This window comes from Bos taurus, chromosome 4 (assembly GCF_002263795.3).
Source record: "Bos taurus isolate L1 Dominette 01449 registration number 42190680 breed Hereford chromosome 4, ARS-UCD2.0, whole genome shotgun sequence".
Lineage (NCBI taxonomy): Eukaryota > Metazoa > Chordata > Mammalia > Artiodactyla > Bovidae > Bos > Bos taurus.
In genome coordinates, this window is record NC_037331.1 from 52,389,310 (window position 1) to 52,409,320 (window position 20,011).

Here is a 20,011-nt window from a genome sequence, read left to right on the forward strand (position 1 = left end):
TAAATGCCTATTCTCATTAAATTGTGTCCAATACAATTGGTTAAATTGATTAAAGAATCAGTTAGAAGGCAGTAACATTATTATACTGTATGATAGCACATAAGCCTTGTTCTAATCATGATGGAGAATATGCATAGAAGGAGTTTAGAATATTTAATGAATCTCACTCCTCTCTTCGTTGGGGCAAGTCACTTCTTTGTTTAATGTTCAGAGGCCCAAGTTTTATAACTTCTGAGTAAAGTTTAACATCATTCACATTGGAAGACATAGATTCTAATTCTGCCATAAATTTAGACTATATACTTTTAGAAATTGTAGATTACAGTTTTATTTTTGAGAAAAGAATCAAGCATTATGTGGCACCTGAGGGTCCTGAAATTGGATGCTAGTGGTTTTATAGTTCATGTTCATAAGAAGGCCCCAAATAGCACTCAAAAGAGTTTTCTTTCATTGTGTCATGATTCCCACCTATATATTATAATTCAAAGAACTCAGTAATGTTTAGTTTGTTTTATGAGCCTCAGTAGACTGAATATGCATTAGAAGTTGACCTTTGCTTTGTCAGGGCACGAGTAAACCCACTGGTGACCTCTCATGACATTTTTAAAGTACATCTCAAATAGTCATACTCTGTTAAATCATTTTCATATGGGTTTCTTTTCCTTTGTGTTCTTAACTATTACTTGTAGGTAAAACTATCCTGTTTTTAATACTTTTTCTTTGAAAAATAAATTGTTTATATTTAACACATTTTGATAAATGTAAAAATAAACCTCAAATTTAATCATAGCTTGTTTAGTAAGATTTTCTAGGTGAGAAACCCTTATTTTTATTTAAACCCATATATACTATGACTCAGTTTTAACAATTTATGTTTTTTAGGCTGCCATCTTCTCGTAAGAATTTAATGAAGAATTTTTAAGTGATTTTTTTCCATTCATAAGCTTATTCCCCTTTGTATAACCTTCACTTATAGTGCATATAGTTTTTCAAAAACTTTGGTCCTCTGTTTGTAGAGTGTGAGGCATCTATTATTAATGAAATATTGGTAGATTTTTTTTTTCTGAATTGTCTTGAGAGATGATGTTCTCTTACTCAGAAAAAAGTCCTTCAGAATGAGGTATTCTTACAAAAAAATCATTATATCCACATATGTTCATAAGACACACTATTAAATTTAGTAGTCCCATCACATGTAAGCTTCAGATATTGTTGCTTTAATGCATTCCCTCACTACTTTGATAAAAGCCTTAAGATGTTGCCACTAGTTCTTTGATGATTTCCTCTGATGTTACAGTACCTTTCTTTTTTTCCTCCAAAAAATCTGTTTTGCATAAACATGAGAAGTCAAGGCAGTTTGAGTTAACGAGTAAAAAATTCAAGTTTTTGCAACAAAAGTACATATATTTGTACTTAGAGCCCTCTTTCTCAACATAAGAGAAGTTTATTTTCTATTTCTAGAAAATATGAACCTTTAGGTCTAAGAGAAACCCCAATATGTTATTCAAGTTTATAACTTTGAGCTTTATTCAGCTATTTCCCCATTGAATTAATGAGATTTATTAATGGAATTAGAGGGGGAAGAGGTATATTGACCTAGATATTGACACAGTTATTTTCCCCATCACGCCTGCCTCACTCCTGGAGTCCTGCATTCTGTTGGATTCAGAGATGGATGAATTTGTTTTTAATGTTTAGTTCTAGCTTCCAAATCATTTTGTAACAATTACATTTAATAAAATGCCATTTTTGTTAGATTACTTATTATATCCATAATTAGGTTTAATACTCCTGTATGGATTAAATATTAACAAATTAATAATCAACTTGTTTGTCCATTTGAACAACAAAGTTCTGCTTTCAACTGCTGCTGCTAAGTCGCTTCAGTCGTGTCCAACTCTGTGCGACCCCATAGATGGCAGCCCACCAGGCTGCCCTGTCCCTGGGATTGTCCAGGCAAGAACACTGGAGTGAGTTGCGATTTCCTTCTCCAATGCATGAAAGTGAAAAGTCAAAGTGAAGTCGCTCAATCGTGTCTGACTTTAGTGACCCCGTGGACTGCACCCTACCAGGCTCCTCCGTCCATGGGATTTTCCAGGCAAAAGTACTGGAGTGGGGTGCGGTTGCCTTCTCTGCTGCTTTCAACTAGACTATAGTTAATAACAAGGTATTGTATACTTGAAATTTGCTGAGAGTGGGTAAGTGTTCTCTGCATTTAAAAAAAGAGTTAACTATCAGAAGCAATTGGATATGTTAATTGTTTTGATCATGGTGATCATTCCATAATGTATATGTATATCATATGCATTTTTAAAAGCCAAGTGTCATCTTGTGTGACTCTCTTCTATTAAAAAATGCCATTCTACCAGCTCTCAGTGGTACCTGTGAATTTTTATTCATCTCATTGTGCTAAGATGCCATTTTTTTCATTTTGCCCCCTATATTCTGTGACTTGATAGTATAAACATCTAAAATCTAAGTTTTGCATCTGATACGTTTACTTGTATTTTCTTTTCTTTAAAGTGACATTTACTAGGCACCACTTTAACTATTGTGTTTTCCTTGTCACACCTGTTATATTTCTCTAATACCTGATCTGTTGCTTTATATGCACTTGTCAACAAAAGATGAAGTTGTAGAGTCTGCATATGGTTTGAGAGATACATCTCTTGCCCTTTGCTTAAGGAACTGACTGATTATGAAGCTTTGTCTGAGTAAGAGTCACCAACAGCCATGTTATTGTGTGTTCTTTGTTTCAGAACTGCCATCCAACACAGGGAGTATACGCATGAAAGTGCTACTTGCTCAGTTGTATCTGACTCTTTGCAACCCCTTGGACTGTAGCTTGCCAGGCTCCTTTGTCCATGGAATTTTCTAGGAAAGAATATTGAACTGTGTTGCCATTCCTTCTCCAGGGGATCTGCCTAAACCAGGGATCAAACCCAGGTCCCAGCATTGCAGGGGTATATTTTATGACTGAGCCATCAGGGAAGCCTAGAACCTGTGAAATCCCTGGGTTTTACTAAACTTGGCCCTTCCTGCTTTGAGTTGAAACCAGAAAATGAAGTACAGTTTTATACATGATTAGCAAGATCCATACACAGGAGGTGGAGAAGGAAATGGCAACCCACTCCACTATTCTTGCCTAGAGAATCCCTTGGACACAGGAGCCTGGTGGGCTGCTATCCATGGGGTTGCACAGAGTCGGACACGACTGAAATGATGTAGCATGCATGCATGCATTGGAGAAGGAAATGGCAACCCACTCCAGTATTCTTGCCTGGAGAATCCCAGGGACAGAGGAGCCTGCTGGGTTGCTGTCTACGGGGTCGCACAGAGTCAGGCATGACTGAAGTGACGTAGCAGCAGCAGCATACACAGGAGGAAAAAAAACACTTCTCAGCATACTATTAGTTGTCATAGATTTTCAGAAATATTGATACAAGCATGGTTACTGCCACTTATTAGCTATCTTTTTCTCTTATTTAATGTAGGAGGTTTTCAAGGGGGTGAATGTTCCAATCTTCTAACTTTAAAATTTCTGAAGTATGTGACCTTTTAAAAAACTTTTAAGTCACTGTATTCCATATTCAAGTAAAAGAACCTAGCACATAACACATGTGACCCAAATTACTTGAATCTAGAACGAATATCTGAATAGAGTTGTGTTTATATGTTGTAATACTTGGCCAACCTTCTGTAGCATTTCAGTTGGATTTGTTGTTCTGTCGCTCAGTCATGTTTGACTCTTTGCAAACCAGTGGACTGCAGCACATCAGGCTTCCCTGTCCTTCACTATCTCCCAGAGTGTTCTCAAACTCATGTCCATTGAGTCAATGATGCCATCCAACCATCTCATTCTCTGTTTCCCCTTTCTCTTCCTGCCCTAAATCTTTCCCAGCATCAGGATTTTTCTGATGAGTCAGCGCTTCACATCAGGTGGCCAAAGTATTGGAGCTTCAGTTTTAGCATCAGTCCTTCAATGGATATTCAGGGTTGATTTCCTTTAGAATTAACTGGTTTGATCTCCTTGCTGTCCAAGACTCTTGAGAGTCTTCTCCAGCACCACAATTTGAAAGCATCAGTTCCTCAGTGCCCAACTTTCTTTATGGTCCCACTTTCACATCCACACATGACTACTGGAAAAACCATATGTATGTATGTATGTGTGTGTGTGTATATATATATATATATATATATATATATATATATAATTTTCTACTTTTTCCTCATTAGTTGATAGCAAAATTACAGGAAGCATTACCATATGGGAAATGTAATAAATACGAATGTTATATTGAAAGAGAAGGCAGCTCATATAGCTTACACCTAGTGTAATTAGTATGCTTTCATGCTAGTCTAGATACACCCAGTTATTTATGTTTCAGCAAATGTTTCATTATATTTAACAGATCCTTCTCATTTCAGTGTTACAACAGAAGAGAGATACTCAAGGATCCTGGGAAATTAAGTATTAACATTCCCTTGAGGGAAACCTCTACTTAAAAAAATATATTCCATTTTAAATTTCCTAAGCATGGTAGTATATTTAATTTATCCTAACATTTGAACTCTGACAAAATAAAAAGTGAACAGTTCAATGTTAATTCTTTAACATTTGGCATAAAAATCACATGCTCAGTCATGTCCGACTCTTTGCAATCCCATGGGCTTAGCCCAGCAGACTCCTCTGTCCACGGGATTGTCCCAACAAGAATACTGGAGTGGACTGCCATTTCCTCCTCCAGGAGATCTTCCCAACCCAGGGATCAAACCCATGTCTCCTGTGGTTCCTGCATTGGCAGGCACATTCTTTACCACTGAGCCACCTGGCAAGTGTAAAAATCACAATTCCTACAAGTGCAGAAGCCACGCATGGATTCTGGCAAATCTGGGTTAGTTTAGATATGTCCCTGATGGCAAAGGTGGGGATGGGAATGTGGCATGGAAAGTGTATGCTGGTTTTCACTGGTCATGATGTTAGTGGCTCTGTGTTATGAACGTATGACTGCACATTTGTGCTTGCCAGGTTCAATGTCATCAGCTGAGGAACTCAGAGCTGACCACCACAATACTGTGCAATTTAAGCATAACCTGGGAAGAGAAAATAAATAAAATTGAAGTACTTAAAATGCATTTCTAAGACAAAAATAGTATTAAAATATCAGGTCTTTCTATTTATAATTTCTATTTTATGTGCTCTGTAAAATTTGAAAGGAAAGGATATTTCCAATGCTGACTTGTGAATTTAATTTGCTGTTTCTCTTCTGAGCCCAAATGAGATTAAAAAAATCTTGTTAATAAAGAATATTAATCCTCTTTCTCTTTCTTCAAATGTGCATGTCTTTCTCAACTTATGATGGGGTTATGTCCCAGTAAACCCATTGTATGTTGAAAGAATTATAAATCAAAAATTCATTTAATAATCTAACTTACTGAACATCATAGCCTTGCCTAGCCTACCTTAAACATGTTCAGAACAATTACATTAGCCTACTTTCGGGCAAGATCACCTAACTCAAAGCCTATTTCATAATAAAGTGTCAGATATCTCATGTTTTCTATTGAATGCTGAACTAAAAGTGAAAACCAGAATGGTTTCAAGTGTATCAGTGTTTATCCTTGTGATCATGTGGCTGACTGAACCCTCTGACTAACTGATGCTGCAAGCATTTGGAGAGAGCAGCTTACCACACATAACTAGCCCTGGCAAAGACCTGATCTCAAAATTTGAAGCACAGTTTCTACTGAATTTGTGTTACTTTTGCACCATGGTAAAGTTGAAAAATCATAAGTTTAACCATTGTAAGTTCGGAACCATTTGTATACATTTTTTAAAAAAGCTTTAAATAAAAACAAATTATATGGCTAATTCCTAAAACGTTATCCATTAAACAAGACTATTGCTTAATATCCACTCAAAAAGCCTATTCCTGCCAGTGTCATCATTTTCTTGGCATTTTTTGACACCTTTATGGAAGTCCCATGAGTCTCATTTTCTTTTGTCTTATTCCCACATCATGATGCACCTACTGACCAAAGTTAAATACCACTGACCACTGGCACTTCTTGTCCCCATGAGTATGAATTAACCGCAAGAGAACATTTATACCTGGCTTCAATCTATTCTCTTTGTCTAGGTCACATCTAGATTTTGTAGATTATTTGACAATTCCTGTCTTACTTGAGGAACAAGACAATCTTACTTCCCCTTTCCCACTTCTATTTCTTTTTCTTTTACTTTGACAGGGTGTAGTTTTATCATAGTTAAAAATGTCAACCAAAAATTATAAATTAAAATAAGAAGTATGCTTTGATGATTTTTTTTTGGTATGCATGGGTATTTTTTTCAAATCTCTAAAGGAATTTTAAAAACCTTCCAAATGAAAATAAGAAAAACATTTATATATATATATACTTTATTTCTGAGCTTATTATGTTTCCAGATTCTATTCTTTTAAAATTTATAATGTTGTTATAAGTATTATAGTTTCCTCAGGAAAACTTTATGTTTTTTTATAGCAAAATATGAAGTTGCAGTGTCTCATATTTTTACACTCCTTTGAAAGATGACAGTTCTTTCCTTGAGGGTAGATTCTGGAAGGTGTTTTTGACATAGATCTTAAAAAATATAATAATAATACTGATAAACACACATATATTCATTCAGAGAGTTTTATTTTAGTTTTTATCTCCCCAAATCATGATAATCAAAATTATCATCTCCATCTTTCTGCCGATCCACTTCCTCCTTATTCCTTATTCCTGTAACTGCTCTCTTTTCTTATTTGTATTTATAATGAGTTTCAGAATATAGCTCATAGCTTTTGTTTGAAGGACTGGATTTAGTTCTTAGTGATATTATAGAAGGACTAAATTTTACTAAAGAGTGATTTCCTGGGGAAAAAAAATGTTGATAAGTTAGTCTATTAGAAGAGTTTTATAGTCACTGGTCCTAATGACAAATATTCCAGTTCTCTCAATATATGGAAGGATTGCAAGTTAATTTCCTTTGAAATAGATATGATCATTGACAGCTTTGGTCAATGAATGATAAACAGAAGTGATGGGTCTCACTTCCTGTAGAAGCTTGAAGAACATGCATATGGTTCACTGCAGTTTGCCTGCCTCAGTGGTTTTGAAGGCACATATGGAGATGGAACCTCAATTATTCTTTTACCCCTATTACCCAGGGATTGAACCCAGGTCTCCCACATTGCAGGCGGATTCTTTACCAGCTGAGCTATAAGGGAAGCCCAAGAATAGTGAAGTGGGTAGCCTATCTCTTCTCCGGTGGATCTTCCCCACCCAGGAATCGAACCGCAGTCTCCTGCATAGCAGGCGGACTCTTTACCAACTGAGCTACCAGGGAAGCCCCTTCTATTATCCTGGGTTCCTAAGTAACTGTATGTAACAGAGTCCTCCTTCTTCACCCCTCCTCTTTCCTAAGTCCATGTGCCTGCTAAGTTGCTTCAGTTGTGTCCTAGTCTTTGCGACCCCATGGACTGTAGCCTATCAGGCTTCTCTGTCCATGGGATTCTTCAGGCAAGATTACCAGAGTGGGTTGCCATACCCACTACAGCCTCAATCCACAGAGTATAAAATAATGTTTTGTTTTTAACACTCTGGAGTTATTTGTTACCACAGCATATCTTTCCTCCTTGTCTGCTGCTGCTGCTGCTAAGTCACTTCAGTCGTGTCCAACTCTGTGCGACCCCATAGACGGCAGCCCACCAGGCTCCCCCGTCCCTGGGATTCTCCAGGCAAGAACACTGGAATGGGTTGCCATTTCCTTCTCCAATGCATGAAAGTGAAAAGTGAAAGTGAAGTCGCTCAGTCGTGTCCGACTCTTAGTGACCCCACGGACTGCATGCAGCCTACCAAGTTCCTCCGTCCATGCGATTTTCCAGGCAAGAGTACTGGAGTGGGGTGCCATTGCCTTCTCCACCTCCCTTGTCTGTTGCTGTTAAGTTGCTTCAGTCGTGTCTGACTCTGTGTGACCCCATAGACGGCAGCCCACCAGGGGCCCCCGTCCCTGGGATTCTCCAGGCAAGAACACTGGAGTGGGTTGCCATTTCCTTCTCCAATGCAGGAAAGTGAAAAGTGAGAGTGAAGTCTCTCAGTCATGTCTGACTCTTAGCGACCCCATGGATGCAGCCTACCAGGCTCCTCCGTCCATGGGATTTTCCAGGCAAGAGTACTGGAGTGGGTTGCTGTTGCCTTCTCCACCTCCCTTGTCTAGCTGAGAGCAACTGTACAGTTTTTGCAGACTGTAAAAGAATTGTCGTTTCTCTTGTCTCTAGGGAGCTGCAATGTCAATCATGGGAAATACCATCTCATTTGGAACTCCCCGCAATGGCTCCCCACTCCAGTACTCTTGCCTGGAAAATCCCATGGATGGAGGAGCCTGGTGGGCTGCCGTCCACGGGGTCGCTAAGAGTCGGACACGACTGAGCGATTTTTCTTTCACTTTTTCACTTTCATGCATTGGAGAAGGAAATGGCAACCCATTCCAGTGTTCTTGCCTGGAGAATCCCAGGGGCAGGAGAGCCTGGTGGGCTGCCGTCTATGGGGTCACACAGAGTCGGACACGACTAAAGTGACTTAGCAGCAGCAGCAGCAACATTACAAAGGAACAAGCTTTATACTTTTACTTATTTCATGGATAATAAATACATTGTCTTGTCTGAGTATAGATTAGATGGTAGCCTCCATGGAATATTTTTGATTTCTGGAATTTTATATATATTCTTCCCTTCCCAATTTTGAATTTATCTTCCCTCTTCACCTTAAGGATTTATTACCTTCTAAATGCAAATCTTTGGAGAAAGAGAATATTTTAAGTCTTATTAGTCATTTACACCTTGGTGGATAAAGTACATAATGAAATAAGAAGAGAGTTTCCTAAAAATAGTTTTAGATGGTGGCAAAGTAGGGAGATGATAAGGGATCATGGCACCTATCTGGCAAAAGGGAGAAAAGAGATTGCATGTTTAAGACAAATTTTGCCTATTTCATAATTTTTAGAAGAACTGGCTCTTGTTTAATGCTCTAGTGTATGCCAAGATTAAATATAAGCTCTAGAGAAATCTTAAAGTCCTTGGCATCATAGAAGAATTAAATTATATTACTGCCTTAAAAGTTTGTAGAGACTCCTTGTTCTTGAAAACTGATTTGTTGGGGACAGAAAAACTTGTGAAAGGCATTTGATTCTCCATTTCTCATGGAGCAATGTTAATCATGCACTTCTGCTGACACTGTGGAATGATGAGTTAATGTTTCTAAAGTTCATTGAAGTAGATGAAGAGCATTTTAGAACTGAAACAGCACTACTATTACAGTTGTATATTTATACTGATTTTACAATGTTTCACAACCCATGTGTCTGGTGTGTTTCTTATTAAGGACATCATAACTTTCATCGAATAAAACTTAAATGCAGTTTTAAAAGATATATTAAAAATTTACATATACTACACTTGCTAGTGTGCTAGTGAAGCAATAGAAATCTAGATACATTTCAATGTTATATTTTAGTGGGATAAATGCCTATTTGTTAGGTAGTTTGTAAATCTTATATGATATTGGAATTTAAGATCAGATTTGATATTTAGTGTTTATCTTAAAGTGCTATAAAGGCAAAGTTTGGAGTAATTACATAAAACCAGGGACAGTTCACTTTCTAATTTATGTACTTCTCCAAACTGGTAATGAAATCTGACTTTCAAATAATCAATATTATTTGGCAAAGGGCTTAATGATAATATTAGTCTCTGTAAAAGGAAATTTTCTATTCATGCTGGTGTGGCTGCTGCTGCTAAGTCAAAGGGCTTAATGATAATATTAGTCTCTGTAAAAGGAAATTTTCTATTCATGCTGGTGTGGCTGCTGCTGCTAAGTCACTTCGGTTGTGTCTGATGCTGTGTGACCCCATAAATGGCAGCCCACCAGGCTCCCCCGTCCCTGGGATTCTCCAGGCAAGAACACTGGAGTGGGTTGCCATTTGACATATAAATCCCAGGTTTATATACTCATATCTGATTTTGTTCATTTATTTTCTATGGTAATATTGATTCTGAAAATTTTCTCCAAACCTCTTAGAAGAGTTATATCTTTTCTTTGAATTTAGCTTTTTAAAGGAGAAGTTAGATATCTTCAGGGTTTATCAGGCTGAAGTTTTTCAAAAATTAATAGTTGTCTTAAACTAGGGTACTTGTTGGTAAGATAAAAGACACTTGTGGGCATAATGGTGTATATGAATAAAATCAGTTGCCATTGAAAATAGTTTTTTACCAATAATCTTTTACCTTTGAGACTTCTATGAAAGCAAGCTGAAGTTACAATGAATGCATTTTTCTTTTTCCTTTTCCTGTTTGAAGAGCTCGTATGCTAACTTCTTGTCTGCTTTCTGCTTACTTGTAGAACTATTTTCTGAGTCCATTTCCAAAAAGTACATTAGCTGACATGTGGCAAACAGTACTTTTTCCCTCTATGGTCTATTTATATGTTTTTAACTTAAATATTATTTATTTTAGATATTACCTATTACTCATTGTTACCCTAGTGCCCCCAAATATGTTTGATTTTAGAAACCAAGTATTCTCTACTTTTGTGGCATTTCTCATTTCAATATCCTGTTCCTTCACAAAATCAGGTATAAGAAAACAACCCATTTATTCTTTACATCATTTTTGTTTGCTATTTCATATATTGCTGTTTTTCTGCCTTTAACTAATTTAAATAGTGGAAAATTTATCTTCCAAATTCTATTTGATTTTTAGTTTCCTTGAGGATAAGGATCACAGCAGCTTGTCTGGATAGTATACTGCCTGATACATGGTAGACAGTCTGCTGCTGCTGCTGCTAAGTTGCTTCAGTCATGTCTGACTTTGTGTGACCCCATAGATGGCAGACCACCAGAATCCTCTGTCCCTGGGATTCTCCAGGCAAGAATACTGGAGTGGGTTGCCATTTCCTTCTCCAATGCATGCACGCATGCTACATCGCTTCAGTCGTGTCTGACTCTGTGTGACCCAATGGACAGCAGCCCAACAGGTTCCTCTGTCCACAGGATTCTCCAGGCAAGAATACTGGAGTGGGTTGTCATTTCCTTCTGCAGGTAGACAGCCAGTAGAAGCTTATTAGTGACTAATAAATAAATATATAAAGTACTGATTTTGATGGAGAAGCTATTGTGAAGAACACAATATTCTTAGTACCTAACATATATTGTCTATAGGACTGTGTGACAGGACTAATTCTAAGTACTTAGAGCATATGCTGTCCATGTTCTGTCTATACTCTCATATACTACTTATCATCTCAGTCTTCCAACCATCTGCAAGGGAAGTTTGTCAGAAGGCTGCCCTCAGCATGACAGATTCCACTTTGCTAAGGTGTAACTTGGGCAGGGTATGCTTGGGATTTAATGTTCCCATGAAGGCAGCCTAAAACCAATGACTAATGGCTTTAGGGGTCTAAATATCCCAGGTCTTTTTCTCCCTGCCTGGAATAAGTCTAAGCGTTTCACATAATTTTCAGTGTCATGAAACTAAGAATTACTAATACAAAGAAGAGAATGTTATGATCCAGTTCAGCAATATATTTTCAGGTAAGAAGATAAATAATCAAATCTTGATAATACAGTGTAACAATTACCTACATATTATATGATTAAAAACTATGGAAAAAATCATTTCCTCAGGTTTTTTTGTTAGTCATTAAAATATTTCTTTATTAAAAGAGGTTTTAATCTCTATGTGCTCAAATATGTTAGAATTTCTTGATATTTTTCTCTACTTTATGGATTACAAAATAGTCACATTTTGGAGGGTGATTTTTAAAATTTTATATTTGTATCTTTAAGATTTTGAAATTAAATTTTTGGTGTAGTAGAAGTATGGGTCTCTGTCTACCCATTTTAGCTGTTTACCCTTAAAATATTTATTGAGAAATATGTTTCCTACTGATGTGAAATGCAATCTTCAATATATACTAAATTTCTAAAAATTTAGGTTTGGGTTTTCTATCTACTGTATGTTAGCAGCAAACTGTTTTAATTAGTGTAGTTTTACAGTATGTTCAGTATCTCATTGGTCAAGTCCTTCTTCACATTATTTTTTATTTTCAAAATATTTTGGCTATGTTTTTCATTTTTTTTAGTAAATAATAATAGAAATACCAATAGAATATAACTAGAATTTTGATTGATATTCTATTGAATTTATAAATTTATTTGGAATTAAAATATACTGACTTATTAAAATATACTGACTTTAATACTTATTATATTTAGATGTGTTAAGTTCCATCTTTTCACCCACTCAAGAGCATTTAACTCTTATGTTTCAAAGGAAGCTTATAGACAGGAGGTCAGATACAATTTACAGTTTGAAAAAAAGGAGAGTCTTGCATTAGGACATTCTAAGTAGAATAAATTCATAGAATTCTTAGTAGTAGGGCTTCCCTGGTAGCTCAGTTGGTAAAGAATGGCCTGCAATGCAGGAGACCCTGGTTCCATTCCTGGATTGGGAAGAGACACTGGAGAAGGGATAGGCTACCCATTCCAGTATTCTTGGGTTTTCCTTTTGGCTCAGCTGGTAAAGAATCTGCCTGCAATGCAGGAGACCTGGGTTTGATCCTGGGGTTTGGAAAATCCCCTGGAGAAGGAAAAGGCTACCCACTCCAGTATTCTGGCCTGAAACATTCCATGGACTGTATAGTCCATGGGGTTGCAAAGAGTCCAACAGAGTGACTTTCACTTTTACTTTCAAGTAGAAGGAAGGAAGGAAGTTTATGATGAAGCTTGAAATCCAGATTTAGATTTGGTTGTGAGGACTTTTATATGCTATTCTAGAGGAATGGGAATCGTTTAGGCAGTAGGAAGTTTCTGATGTTTACCACTAAGGAGAATAAACTGATCAAATCTGTGATTTAGAAAGACTAATCATGTGGTTGGGCTCCCCCGATGGCTCAGAGGGTAAAGAATCCACCTGCAATGCAGGATACCTGGATTCAACGCCTGGGTTGGAAAGATCCCCTGGAGGAGGGCATGGCAACCCATTCCAGTATTCTGGAGAATCCCCACTGACAGAGGCATCTGGCTACAGTTCATGGGATCACAAAGAGTTGGACATGACAGAGCAACTAAGCACAATCATGTGGTTGGTTCCACTGAAAACCAGTCCTCATGCAGAAGCTATTTTGGGGACCATGAAATCACTTCTTCAACATAAATTCATGTATGGTTGAAAGGGGCTTTTATGATTAACATGGAGAAGGCAATGGCACCCCACTCCAGTACTCTTGCCTGGAAAATCCCATGGATGGAGGAGCCTGGAAGGCTGCAGTCCATGGGGTCGCTGAGGATCAGACACGACTGAGCGACTTCACTTTCACTTTTCACTTTCATGCATTGGAGAAGGAAATGGCAACCCACTCCAGTGTTCTTGCCTGGAGAATCCCAGGGACAGGGGAGCCTGGTGGGCTGCCGTCTATGGGGTCGCACAGAGTTGGACACGACTGAAGTGACTTAGTAGTAGAAGCTATAGGTAAACAAAAATTTTTTAAATATCTTAAGTGTTCCACTGGAACACCATTAGCATATAAGCACCATTAACACATTGGTGGCTTTTGCTTCAGGAGTGTGTATCCATACATTTCTAACTTTTCAGAAACCAAAATGTATGCCTTTATAGTAATAGAGCTTCAGCACTTATGAATCCCACAAATGTGTTTTAAACTATATTTCAATCTAAAGTCAAAATCTCAGTGTTTCTCTTTCTTAAAAGTGTTTCTTAATTTCCAAAATTAATTTTACTCTGAAATAAGTATTTACTCCTTCCCATCACCTTTAGAGATTTAAATGTATCAGAACACCATCAGAAATTGTAAAATGGCTCAAAAATTATTGATGATGAGAGAACTTTAAAAATTTTTGCTCAATAGTTTTGCAGTTCTTCATGGAAGACACAGTGTTGAGACATTGTTATATAGCCTTCACTGTTTGACAAACATAAATGTCAATTTAATTGCATGATTTTTATAAAACACAAGGGTAGGAAGAATTTGAATGTAATCTTTGCATGAAACTTCAGTAATTATACTATATGTAATGATGTAACTATTATAAAATAAATGCAAAGTTTCATAGCACAAATTGTAGTGTAGGAACAAAGATGTATCTTTAGATTTTTACTTTCATGTAGGTAACTGATAAAGGAAATGAGACTTCTTTAGATGTTTCTTTTATAAAAGGCAGCGAGTGAGTAACCGGTACTCATGTCTTCTTAAAAATATAGATCACATTGGGATGTTAATAATAATAAATTAGAAATCTTGTAAGCTGAATTAAATATCTTCCATCCACACAGGGAGATAAAATATTGCTGTACAAGATTAAAGTTATCCTAGAATTTGAGGGCAAAATCATATGTAAGGAAAATGTGATTATATGAAATATGGGAAAATTGATGGCCTAAAGCAGAAACTCAAAATCTATTAATACTCTCAACAAAAGTGCAATTCTTAAAAACTGGAAATCAGTGCAGGTCAGTTTGTTGAAGAAATATTAAATGTGAGACTTAATATGATGCAATAAAGATGGGATCTTAGTCTACTTTGATAACAACCATTTACTGCTTGTGCATATTCTGGGAAGAAATGTTGATTATGGGCAATGGGATCAATGAGAGCTTTTATTCTGACCACATTACTGGGGAGTACTTTTGTTGGAGTGCTGTTTCTCAAGTTGGTAGCATATTTCAGATAAAGAAAGGAAGTCCCCAGTGTGAAACTGCTGTGTCATTTCTTCTTCCTTAACTGAAATTCCAACCAAGGTTCAGGAAATGCCCTAATGAGCCACTTCTCTTTTCTCTTTCCTCAACTAAGTGGATTCCAACCAGCCCAAACTATTCATTATTCATGATTGTGTCGTTTACTTTGGTTGTCTCTTTTAGCATGGTGCTTATATTATGGGAAGAGTGATTATAATTTGTTGCTGTTTGTAAAGGTAATAACACTGATAGAATCCAATCATTGCTGGTAGGTAACCAAACTGACAAGTTAATTTTCTGTACTTTAAACTGTGAAAGCGGAGTCTAATCAATATCTGCTTTACTTTGATATTTGTGGCTTACTGATAATTATAGTTTTATCTTGCATGATCACTGGGTATCAGGATGTTATAGTAGTTGAGCTGTGATTTTCTGTAATTTGGGTAAAATATATCTAAAACTCTATTAATGCCTTATTTTAATCAAGATGTAGAAATCACTGTTTTATTTCATAACCAAAGCAATTTCTTCTTTCAGTTTAATATTCTAGAGTATTTACTAAATTGGAACATGATTTGACATTTTATTGCATCTTATATGTTATTTTATGAGTAAATGTTAATTTCTGTTTACATTTTAGCAATATATATTTTATTGGCTTTTAAATGTAAGAAAATATGAGTACTCTTCAGAGCAGAAATAATATCAGATAGTACTTTAGCATATGCTATTTTTCAAGCATCAAAGTTATTCTGTTTTTTATGAAAATTTGAATCTGAAAAATTTGTATAGGGGATGTCAAATATCCCAAAGCAATAACTTTTTATTATAATAGTTTTCAATTACTTTATTAGTCATAGTTTTTAATTGTAATAATTAGCAGAGTTGTAGTAGGGACTGGAAGATTATATATATATTTGTATATATATGCACATAAATACACATATATTTTGTATATATTTGTTTATATGAATTATAACCCATGCTTTTAGTAACATCTTAAAATGTTTAATTGGGAATAGACATTTTGAGAAGAAAATAAACCTGAGATAATCTTTAATTCATTTTCGATAACTTTTTAGTAACTTATTTACTAGAAATTCATTTAAAGTTAAGAGACTTTAAAATAACCTTCACAGTTCTTCCCTATTCAGGCTGTGTCAACAAAACAAAGTGAAGCAGAATATGGAGTTCATTATCAAGATTATTTAGACAATTCCGCTTCACTTCTATTTTAGGTGAATCTGAGTCTAGCTTTACACTTTGAAGTAAATTTTGAATTAATACTAAATCTTTTACTTTTTTGGTAGAAGCTACCTTAAATAGGCCAAACTTTGTAATCTCCAGCTTGAGAATAAAAACTTTTTTTTAGCTATAAACCAGATGGAATAGAGATAATTTTCATGTTGTTTATGTCTTTGGTTTGATTACCATTACTTTTCTTAAAAGATTTCTGTTTCATTACAAAGGAGTAGAATATTTCAATGTATGTGTAATTTTGTTGAACTGGAAGTTGCAGCTGATGTCAAAAATGAGACAAACTGAAAAAAATTCATTCAAAATCAGCTTAATTTTAAAGACTGTGACACAAGGATTTATTATGTTTTAGACAACCAAAATAATATGAGATATTTAAATCTGATGGAAATTTCTCTTCAGTCCATGGAATATTCCAGACAAGAATATCCTAGCATTAGTGACATTTTCAGAAATTGTAGTAATTTTGAAAGTGGAAATAATTTTTAAAACAATGGTTTGAATAGTTAGAAAGGAGAAATAAGAAAAGGAGAAACTGAAAGAAATAAAATATTCTTATACAATAGTTTCAAATAAACTAATGAAATATGATTCTAAAGAATAACTATGGCTACTAATAAAGTAGTAAACATACATGTGGAAATATAATGGATTCTTTATTAATCAATGTATAAATAAAATTCAATTTTATTTTTCTAAAAATAAGTGTACAAAATGAAATTCACTCAACATGCCAGATTCTTCACAGAGGCAAATCTGATTAATTCTTTATAGTAAAAAATGTTAGATTAAGCAATGGAGTGATAGCAGATCCACAGAAGTGATGTTTACAAATAGCAGATTGCAAAATTTACACTATTGGCTAAAACAAAACAAGTGAATAGTGAAATGAATAATGCAAAATAGTTGCTCAGGTTTTATTGATTATATTTACCAAGATCAGGAAGAAGAGTCAGTGAAGCATAGATAGCCGAAGATGTATGAGGAAGTGTAAGAATCACAAGTGTTTTTGAAAACATAACTTGTGAAGGGAGACTTTAACAATAGTTTTGTAGAAAAATGAATATTAATAATGTACAAAAATATTCTTAATTTTGGTTAGATATGAATTTCCAGCCTGTTAAGGAATCTGTAAATCAGTGTGTAGGTGTCTGGCGATATACCAAAATCGGCAGACATTTTGCTTGTGAGAACTTAGCTGATGATAGATAATTTAAATCTTGTCCCATTGCTTATCAGCAAATAAGAACGGTATGCGAATGTATTGTAGGTGGAGCTAGAACATGCCAGCCAATGCAGGAGACATGAGAGACGAGGGTTCGATCCCTGGGTCGGGAAGATCCCCTGAAGGAGGATACGACAATATGCTCCAGTATTCTTGCCTGGAAAATCCCATGGACAGAGGAGCCTGGCAGGCTACAGTCCATAGGGTCGCAAAGAGTCATACAAGACTGAAGCAACTTAGTACATCTGCTAAACATTAGGAAAATTGAGGGATCTGTGTTACTGAAAAGTGAGATAGTACGATAGATTGTAGAATTTCTTTAGATGACCAGTTTTAAGAACAGATGGGTTAAAAAAAGTAAGTCCTAGGTTCTAATTTTGTTATTGTTCTTAGGATACAGCTAGAGGTTGAGCTTAATGACCTTAAAGCCTATTAGGATGCTGTTTTTCTTTTTATCACTTTAAGTTTGAAAGAACATGTGGGTTTCAAAAATAGAACTAAAAAAGACAGTTGAAGGGAATGAATCTGGGAAAGAGATTGAGTTTTAATTCGAATTCCCGTGTCTCCTTACTTCATTCCCAAGAGTTACCATGGAAGACTATTTCCAAATCATTTCTTGTCGTTCCTGAAACACTCCTCCTTAGCCAATGTACTGGAACAGATTGTAATTCACTTACTAGCTTCTTCCACTGAGCCACGAATCCTTCTGTTCCTCCCTTTCTTTATTCTTTCTTTTGCAAACATGTTTCTAATACAGAAGTTTGTACATTCATGAACAACTAATTTCTGAAAGATATTTAGCTTCCTTAGATGTATTTCCAAGTAAGAATTTGAGCTAGGGTTATCTGTTCAATCAGGTATTTGACTGTATCTCTTTTTACCTCCACTGGTGAAAACTGGTTCTATCAAACATCTTTCCATACGCTTAAAAAATCTACAGCACTACCTATTTGTCTTGAAAATCTGTCTATAGGCAGGTAATGCTCTCAGCTAGTGCTTGCAGGGAATTCCTCAATAGTTAGGATTTTGACATTCTCTGCTACCTTTGATCTTGTGTAAATTCAAATAGATTTGAACTGAACTACTGAGGTCTGCAACAGAAGTTTTGTTAGTAGAATTTTTACCATTAGATTTTAAGGTCTGATAAACTTTTAGCCTTCTCCTTAGTTAGTCTTAGGCAAAGAAACATCTGATCCTCTAGTCATTCTCTCAAATGTTTTGCTCCATTTTGTCAATCACTTGTCCTCTTCTAAAGCTTCTGATTGTCCTGCACATATGTAAGGTACTTTTCACATGATGGATGATTTGCTCTTTCCATCAGAGCAGACGTGTGAAAAGCATGGCATATTCAGGGGTCTTTGATTAGAGCTTGGAATCATTGTGGGGAATAACATAAAGAAGAGCTGGAGAATTAAGGTAGGGGCAGATCATAAGAGCTATGCTTTTAAGGGTTATATGATTTTAACAAGAGTAACTTGATCTGATTGTGTTTTAATCAAGGTTATCCCTGGCCATTTGGAACATGGATTGGTGGGACGAAAGACCAAAGTCATGTTTTAGATTTTGTTTATAGAGTCCTCCTGTATTTTAAGCCAGCAAGGACAGGTATGTAGGTAATACTTTGTAAAGTGATTGTTTGTACCTCTGGCAAGAACAGAAGACAAGATCTTTGCTAAAAATATGATAGAACATCATAAGAAAATCAAAGGTGATGAACTGTCCTTTTTCACTGTAGAAGTAACCACTTAAACTGAACACAAATTAGCTCCCAAACAGTGGGCCAAGCAAATATTTGCAAATGATTCAGTGATTTCTTTGTGGTTGCTTGGTTTAGAGCTGATAGAACACACTGTAAAATAGGAAGTCAGAAGTTCAGCATTTTTAGCTTGCTACTAACTTGCCATGTGACTTTGAATAAGTCTGTGTGTTTGGGAGGGGGGAGTGTTTACTGAATGTTTTAAATTGAATTAACACATAGCGTGGAGAGTGAATGAAGGGCTGAGGCTGAACTTGAGTGTGAAGGAAGAGGGATCTGGTGGTGTTAAGGTTTAAATCTCCCATGCTTGAGGGGTAGTTCTAAATTTATTCCAGGGATATCAAACTTAGATTGGTCATGAGAGCTCTAAGATTGGAAATCTAGGTCACAACCCAAAGGGAGGACTTGTCTGCTTCTCCCTATGTGATCCGTAATCTCACATTTATGACAGATTTATAGAGCACAAAACATAATCAGGGGTTACTATCTCATATATCCTCTCCTACGAAAATAGCCTTGGAGGACTCTGCTTTAGGACAGAGCTCTCAGAGCAAAACAAAGTAGAGAAAAAAGCAACTCTGCATAACTTGGCTTTTCGTCATAGGTCATATCTACTTTTCCGTATTTTCCAAAAATATATTGTCAGTTCATTCTCATTTCTATTTGTTTCAGAAGGAGACCTTTCACTAGGTAGTATCTAAATTCATTTAGATTCAGCCCCACTGAACATACCCAGTGAAATATATAACACAACCTTTAACCAATTACTTAAGATATATTTGTCCAAAGACAAAACAAACAGTAAGGACAAAATAACAAGTAAAATATCCCATAATATGCTAGAAGAAGGAAAGAATTTATAAAGTAAATGCATAAGCTCAAACATTAAGACCTCTTCTGAGGGATAAAAGAAAGACAGTAGAATATTAACTATAATACTTCTGCTTGAGTTCAGTCATTGTAGGAGTTTTAGTGAGTATCAAAATCAGATATTGTACA

The 20,011-nt window shown here is 35.9% G+C and overlaps 1 protein-coding gene across 8 annotated transcripts in view; it reads left to right on the forward strand.

The window, feature by feature from the left end:
• Positions 1–20,011, forward strand: part of TFEC (transcription factor EC) — a 217,473-nt gene that overhangs the window by 107,160 nt on the left and 90,302 nt on the right. For 2 of the 8 annotated variants that reach the window (XM_059885689.1, XM_059885690.1), the window contains exons 1-2: positions 14,912–15,042; positions 18,757–18,861. The gene's annotated coding sequence lies outside the window, so the exon portion shown is untranslated. 8 annotated transcript variants of the gene reach the window in all.